This window comes from Clinocottus analis, unplaced genomic scaffold (genome assembly GCF_023055335.1).
Source record: "Clinocottus analis isolate CAN_PGR_092001 unplaced genomic scaffold, fCliAna1.0.p SCAF_5, whole genome shotgun sequence".
In the NCBI taxonomy this organism is placed as follows: Eukaryota; Metazoa; Chordata; class Actinopteri; order Perciformes; family Cottidae; genus Clinocottus; species Clinocottus analis.
The window spans coordinates 10,868,493-10,874,492 of NW_027176207.1; positions in this window are offsets into that span (position 1 = coordinate 10,868,493).

Consider the following 6,000-nt stretch of genomic DNA (forward strand, 5'->3'; position numbering starts at 1 on the left):
GATTGTCCCTCACACGCTGTGATTTTGTTTTTGCTTTACAGCCAAAATATTTGGAGGCACTCAAAAACCTGGCATTATGCACAAGGGCGTTGCTATGATAAAAGGTTTATTTCAGCTATCAAAATATAGGAAATCAATTCCATTAGTAGAAAAGTGTGTTTTGTTTGTATGTCTGTTCTGTAGCAACATGTCAATGTTTGCTTTGTTGATTTCAGTCTGGCGTCTTCTCCTGTCTCGGACTGCGTCTCCACTGGTGTGACATTTAAATCATTATGCTCAGTTGTGATTTCTAGAGATTGAATCATGGCTGCACTGCAGGTTTGTGCCGTATGTTTGATGCGTTCAACAGCCCTGACGACTTGATACATACATTGAAAAATGTTTAGCATACCTATTTGCTTCAATTTTGGTTGATGACGTGGTTTAATGCTGAAAAGCGAAGTTACTCGAGTATCTCGAGGACATTCAAGCCTCAGCTCTCATCTCAGTAACTTCTCCCTCGGTCTGCTTCCCCATGCTTCAAACTTTTTTTGTTCATCGTGATGTTTCACAAGCACATAAACTCATGTTGACATGTCAAAGACAAACTGTTCTCTGAAACTGAAACAGCCACAAAAGAGGTTGAGGAACAAGTCTGAGCCTCTCACCTGTTGCACATGATTATTACTATTCTCCTAATTCAGTTAAAAATGACACATTATGCTCTGATTAATTACTCAGAGGTGGCATTCTGAAAACTAATTATGCTAATTTTTGGCATTTCTTTACCTGGATTACAGTGCAGATTTGCATACTGCACATCACTAACATCTTTTCAAGTGCTTTGTTTATTCTTTGGCCTGTGAACTGCTACAATTAATTTACTGTTCATGTCATTAGTTCAGAGAGGAGCATTTGAAATTATAAAAAGTTCAAACAGATGTCTTTTTAAAAGCTAAATGCGGAGGAGTAAAGGTACATTACACAAAAGACACGATGGATGCATTAGGAACTGTTGTACAGCTCAGTTTTAGAGATGATAAAATAAATAATTAATTTCAAACTAAAACATTTTTGCAGCTATTGTTTGGGACATCAGCGCCGCACACATTTTAAACACCGCTAGGTTTTCCTTATCGTGTCAAAACACCTTTTGAATATGAATTATTATAAGACATATTGGTTGATTTAAGTTGGAGGTGGGAGGTTCAATTTGTTTTCACTACAGGTTTGTACGATTTTAGGTCACTTAAGTTACAGAGTCAGTCACTCAGAGACAAACTCAGCAGTAACAAATGAGAGCGGATGACCGGTCAACACAAAGAAAATAGGGAAAGAAAATAACTTTAGTTAAATACTAATTACAGATTGTTGAATTCCATGATTGATCACTAAAAAGGGACCAAATGTCTGGAGAGTTAATGACGTGGCATAGATCAAACTGCAGCGATCGAGGGACTGGTTTGTGCAGCTCCAGTCAGTCCTTCAGCTCCGGGTTCGGAGAGCAAGTTAAAAAGTGATTTAATTGATCACAACGAGTTATTGGAGACGAGGACTTGTGACTCCGAAGTCAGTCAAGAGATACAAACAATTTACTCTCGACTCGCATATCAATAATTTAACTTCAACGGCGGAACAAGTTCATGGTTTGCCTCTTATTATTTCATAAAATGGAAATATTTAGCTCAGGTTTGCATAGTGATCACAGATTAAAACATTGCATCAGCCATCCAACACTCTGAATGTATTCAAGCTCTACATATCCGTTAACGAAGCCTTTTCATGACAGCATTTAGTGTGTGTGATTAATGGGGGATCGTGTTGTATTTCAGGAGTTTGTGTTGCTTCATGAAGCACATCCCAGACACGGAAATTTGACACTTTTGCTTTATTTGCATTTCCACCCCAGTGAACCATCATTATCACTAACTTTGTCATGAATCTTAAACAGCTTGAGGTTCCCATTGGACATAACTATTCGATCGTAAACAACTGAAAACAGAGTAAGAAAGAAGGCAGGAAAACAGATTAAATTAATATAATATAATATAAGTAATTTTGAAGATGGAGAAAGAATGCCAATTGGCATGAAAAAAGCCGGTACTTATGAAAGAGCTATGAGGCAGAAGGAAATACAGAGATTATATACCAAAGGGCTGATAACCGATCTGACTGCTCGGTTACTTTGGTATAATAAAATATATTTGAAAAGTATTTTTTAAAGCACTCTTGTGAGATTTTGGGACACGTGATCGGATAAAAATTAGAACTAGAGTTACTTTTAATTAAATGTATTGTTCTTCTTTAACAAAGAAGAACAATACACTTAGTGTCTCTTTCTCTTCCGGCATTAAAATTAGTACAAATGTCTCTTGCATCTTTATAGCATAAAGTTCAGCAACGCCACGTCCCATTCTTAATGAATAGCGGCTGAGTCCTGCTGCTCTTAAGTCTCTAGTTGTCTGACGCTGGTAACTCCACACCTCCAGATTGTTTTTCATTCCCTAAGTGGTCCCAACTCATGCTGGCTCGAGGCTTAAGGCAATTTATCAAACTTTGTGCAGCTCTCTACGGAAGGTTTAATATGTGCAGTAGTGCTTACCAGGACTTTTAAACTCAAGTTGATGTGTAAAAACTAGTTGAGCTGAAATTAAACATTTTTTTTACCATTTTACAGTGTTAAGTCAAAATGTAAATGATCAAAAAGAAATGTTCAATTTTAATATTGTTCTGCTACACATGCTCTCCAGGGGGCTGTGAACATTTCGTTCTGACAGAAATTTCACGAGTGTAAAACCTGTGTGAGCCAACACTAAACATTGTTTGTTATCTCCACAGTTGCAACACACACAGCTACAACATATTTCAATCCCTCTGATTTATGCACTTTAAGATTTTTTTCATTGCTATTGATTTAGATTACAGAGTGCTTAAGTTACAGCCACTACTTGTTGCTGTATGTCTAGGCATCACAAAAACTAGACCTAGACCTGCTCGTTTGTAGCATGCAGAATACTGTGTGGGAGCGGCACGAAGTGCTCTGCAGGTTTTGTGGAAAACAGTGGTAAAGTTGGCTCGCTAGGCTAACTAGCATACCAACTGAACAGCCTGTGCTGTGGGTCTCTTTAAACCTTTTAATATTGTGAAGGGACTGATGTCTTAAATCACTGCTGGAACAGAACCAACACTATGTGGGCTTGTCGAACAAGGGAGACATAACTTCTTGTGTCAACATTCGTAGGCTGTAAAGTGACACGTTGCGGTCGGTGTTACACCACAGACCTGACGTTGACAGCGCAGCTCTCAGATGTCAGTCCACCACCGCCAAGGGAAACACACGCCCAGAGAAGTGAAGCTTAGTCCAAACACACTTTCACTCTCTAAAATGGAAACATATGCACATGATGTAATATCATTATAGTCAATATTTACAATGTTTCAAAATTCAAGATATTTAAAATCACAAATCAGATTTAATTAAAAAGCAGTGTCATTACGAGATGTACGGGCCGGAAGTAAAATAAAACAGGAGGGGATCAATATTAATGTCTGTAGATACAGAGCTCTTTTAGGCTCTGTTCCTCTATCACAGTATCTGTGCAGCGCGTCCCGCATTCCTTATTTTAATTTTAATTTTAGCCTTCAGCAACTGACAGATTACCTTTAAATACTTTTATTAACATTTTTATTTTTATTCCATTTATATATTTATTCTTCTTCTTACTGTTTAATTTTGTGCTATTACTGTTCTACTGTTTATTTATATTACTTGATTTGTATCTTTATTTACTTGTTATGAGCAATGCTGCTGTAATCCTGTAATTTCCCCATGGGGACTATTAAAGGATTATCTTATTTCATCTTATCTTTGATTAGTGAGTATAACAAGAATACAGATAGGAGATGCTAAACCTATCTTCCTATCGCTCTGCCGGAGAATCCGTTACAGAAAAAGTTAAGTTTGACCTCAGCAACACTACAGCTCTGCGTGATAACTATCTGCAGTTGTTTATGAATTTGCGGCACACAGAAAAAATAAAACACCTGTATTTAATACAGACATAACAGTGTCCCTCTATTTGCAAAACTAAAATGTTTCACAACAAGTATTTAATGTACTATGAAATTATAAAACAATATTTATTTGGGACAAACTGGACAGGATTTGGTATGAGATTGTCTTCTGACTGGTTGTGACTGCATGGATCTCGGTAGCTGGCCTAGCTTTCTTTTTCAATTCTAAAATTAGGTTTCATAGCACAAGGATGGAGTGGACCGTTTTCTCCAGTTCTGAGTTAAGCAGGGGATAAAACAGTGCTTCAGGCTGGAGCAAAAGTTTAGCAAGCTCTCGAGCACAACTTTTAGCTGTAGTTTGAGAAGAGCATAAAGAAGAGGGTCAAAGGTGGAAAAGAGTGTTTCAACAAACCTGTCCCCTCCAAAACAATCAACTTTCTCCACCTGATTCCCTCCTAACTAATTCATATACAAGCCCTGTAAAGTTTGTGACAAAGGAAGCTGTTGTTTCATATATTTTTAATACGTTCATCAGCTAATTAACACATATTCTTCCCAAATGCCAAACTGTGTCTCTTTTGTTCTTTGTTTTAGCCTCACCAGTGTGTGGTTGTTGATGCTGTGTACGCCTGCCGAGCTGAGGAACAGAGCTGCTCAATGAGAACATGAGCTAAGAGGGAAAATTCATATAGTAAAATAGTAGAATACATGCAGTGTATTTGTGAAAAACAATTACATTATAAAATACACTGCTTGGCCAAAAAAACAGTCGCCACCAAAAAAAGGTTGCACACACTAATATTTCGTTGGACCGCCTTTCGCTTTAGTTACAGCACGCATTCACTGTGGCATTGTTTCGATAAGCTTCTGCAATGCCACAAGATTTATTTCCATCCATAGTTGCATTCATTTCTCACCAAGAGCTTGTATTAATGATGGTAGAGTCTGACCGCTGCGCAAAGCCTTCTCTGGCACATCCCAGAGATTCTCAACGGGGTTAAGGTCTGGACTCCACGTGTGAAAGTGATCTCTCATGCTCCCTGAACCACTCTTTCACAATTTGAGCCCTACGAATCCTAACAAAAACCTGGTCATTCAGTCAGCTGACTTCATTCTTTGAGCACATACTGTTGCTGAACCCAGACCTGACCAACTGCAGCAGCTCCAGATCGTAGCACTGGCCCCACAGGCTCGTACAGTAGGCAGTAGGCATGATGGCTGCATCACTTCATCTGCCTCTTCTTACCCTGATGCGTCCATCAGTCTGGAACAGGGTAAATCTGGACTTATCAGACCACATGACCTTCTTCCATCGCTCCAGATTCCAATCTTTATGCTCCCTAGCAAATTGAAGCCTCTTTTTTTTGGTTAGCCTCACTGATTAGTGGTTTTCTTAAGGCTACACAGCTGTTCAGTCTCAATCCATTGAGTTCCCTTCACGCTGTGCGTGTGGAAATGCTCTTACTTTCACCATTAAACATAGTCCAGAGTTCTACTGTTGTTTTTCTTCGAGTTGATTTCACCAAACGTTTAAGATCACGATCATTCAGGATTTTTTTCCGGCCACATGTCTTCCTCGAGGACAATGAGTCCCCACTATCCTTCCAGATTTTAATAATGCGTTGGACAGTTCTCAACCCAATTTTAGTAGTTTCTGCAATCTCCTTAGATGTTTTCTCAGCTTGATGCCTGCCAATGATTTGACCCTTCACAAACATCTTTCCCACGACCATGAGATGTGTCTTTCGACGTGGTTGTTTAAGAAATGAGAAGCATCTCATTGCACCAATTGGGGTTAAATAACTTGTTGCCAGCTGAAAGAAAATCGCTCATGCATTAATTATCGGAGGCTCGTACCTATTTGCTTAGTTAAATCCAGGTGGCGACATTTTATATAATTTTGAATTATTAATTATTATTATTATTTTTAATTATAAAATAGCTACAACTTTGTGATTATGTTTAGGCCAGCAGAGAAGGCCTTGCTGGCCCTGACGGCCCGCCGCT